Source organism: Mandrillus leucophaeus, unplaced genomic scaffold (genome assembly GCF_000951045.1).
Source record: "Mandrillus leucophaeus isolate KB7577 unplaced genomic scaffold, Mleu.le_1.0 Scaffold17, whole genome shotgun sequence".
NCBI lineage: Eukaryota > Metazoa > Chordata > Mammalia > Primates > Cercopithecidae > Mandrillus > Mandrillus leucophaeus.
Window position 1 is genome coordinate 4,001,976 of NW_012101698.1, and position 1,795 is coordinate 4,003,770.

General features: G+C 43.7%; 1 pseudogene; it reads right to left on the reverse strand.

Moving 5' to 3' along the window:
- Positions 1–391: 391 nt before the first annotated feature.
- LOC105537254 lies at positions 392–1,375 on the reverse strand (annotated as a pseudogene).
- Between the last annotated feature and the right edge of the window lie 420 nt (positions 1,376–1,795).

Sequence of the window (1,795 nt, forward strand, 5' to 3'; positions counted from 1 at the left end):
GCTCACTGCAAGCTCTGCCTCCCGGGTTCACGCCATTCTCCCGCCTCAGCCTCCCGAGTAGCTGGGACTACAGGCTCCTGCCACCGTGCCCGGCTAATTTTGTTTTTTGTATTTTTAGTAGAGACAAGGTTTCACCGTGTTTGCCAGGATGGTCTCAATCTCCTGACCTTGTGATCCACCCGCCTCAGCCTTCCAAAGTGCTGGGATTACAGGTGTGAGCCACCACACCCGACCTAATTTTTGTATTTTTAGTAGAGATGAGGTTTCGCCATGTTGGCCAGGCTGGTCTTGAACTCCTGACCTCAAGTGATCCACTTGCCTCGACCTCCCAAAGTGCTGGGATTGCAGATGTGAGCCACTGCACCCGGCCTTTATTTCAATCTTTAATATTTTACTTAAATACTTTAATCAGTAACTTGCTAGTCTCCATGGTATTCAAGTGAGAAGGAACATCTCCCCAACGCCAGTTCTCAAAACTGTAGAACAGGGATGCAAAGGCATAGCCATTTCTTTTCTGAGCATAAAGTTCTTCAATAGAGCAGAAGACAATGCTTGGTGTGGTTACCACCAGTAGCACGGATTCCACAGATTGGCTGTATGTCAGTCAGCCAGAGAATGCTGAGAGGTACTCCAGATGTCCTTTGCACACTGGCATTTTAGAAGAGATCTTGATCTTGTTACATTTTCCTCAAACCCTTCAGGGTGTGATTAACCTGCAGGCTATTGACTCCAGTTGCTGAAGTTTCCTGACAGCACCCCAGGGCACTTGACTGATTGGAGATCGTCTCCACAATGAATTCTGCACATTCTCCTTTAAAATACCTTGTATTAGAGTTCTCTTAGAGGGGAAGAACTAATAGTTTTTATATATGAGAGTTTATGAAGTATTAACTTACATGATCACAAGGTCCCACAACAGGCTGTCTGCAAGCTGAGGAGCAAGGAGAGCCAGTCAGGAGCAAGGAGAGCCAGTCCGAGTCCCAAAACTGAAAAACTTGGAGTCTGATGTTTGAGGGCAGGAAGCATCCAGCTTGGCAGAAATATGTAGGCTGGGATGCTAGGCCCATGTCTCCTTTTCACGTTTTTCTGCCTGCTTTATATTCGCTGGCAGCTGATTAAACTGTGCCCACCAGATCAAGGGTGGGTCCGCCTTCCCCAGCCCACTGACTCAAATGTTAATCTCTTTTGGCAACACCCTCACAGACACACCCACGATCAATACTTTGTATCCTTCAATTAAGTTGACTCTCAGTATTAACTATCATACGCCTTCTAAGCATTTTTTTTCCCGGAAGTTGTACAAGTAAGCCAAAACTCAAGGATCATCAAACAGACTGTAACAAATTGGGCATATGAGATCTTTCAGCCCCTCCATCACATACTTTGTCCCCTGCCAACAGATGTATTCAGCAGGGTTACCACCTCCCAGGCAAAGCAATCACATTTATCTCCAGATCTAGACATAAGAATTGTGGTGTCTCTCCTTTCAGTCCCTATACATGTAACTATATGTAACATACACAAGTGTGTAGATACAGGTATATTAATATATAGGTTTATGTTTCAATTTTAGTTTTTAAAACTGATTTAACATTATATTGTGAAAGTCCTCCATGGGCTACTCTTGAAGCAAGGAAAAGAGGGAAACATAAGACCCCAAATTTCATAATGTTGTGCTTTCCTTAGGAAACTAGACTATTGTCTGGCTGAATCTGTATCTATACTAATCTGGGCAGTTGTCAGTTGCATGTAGAGTTGCCTGAGTTTGACCAGTTCTTTTTTTTTTTTTTTTTTT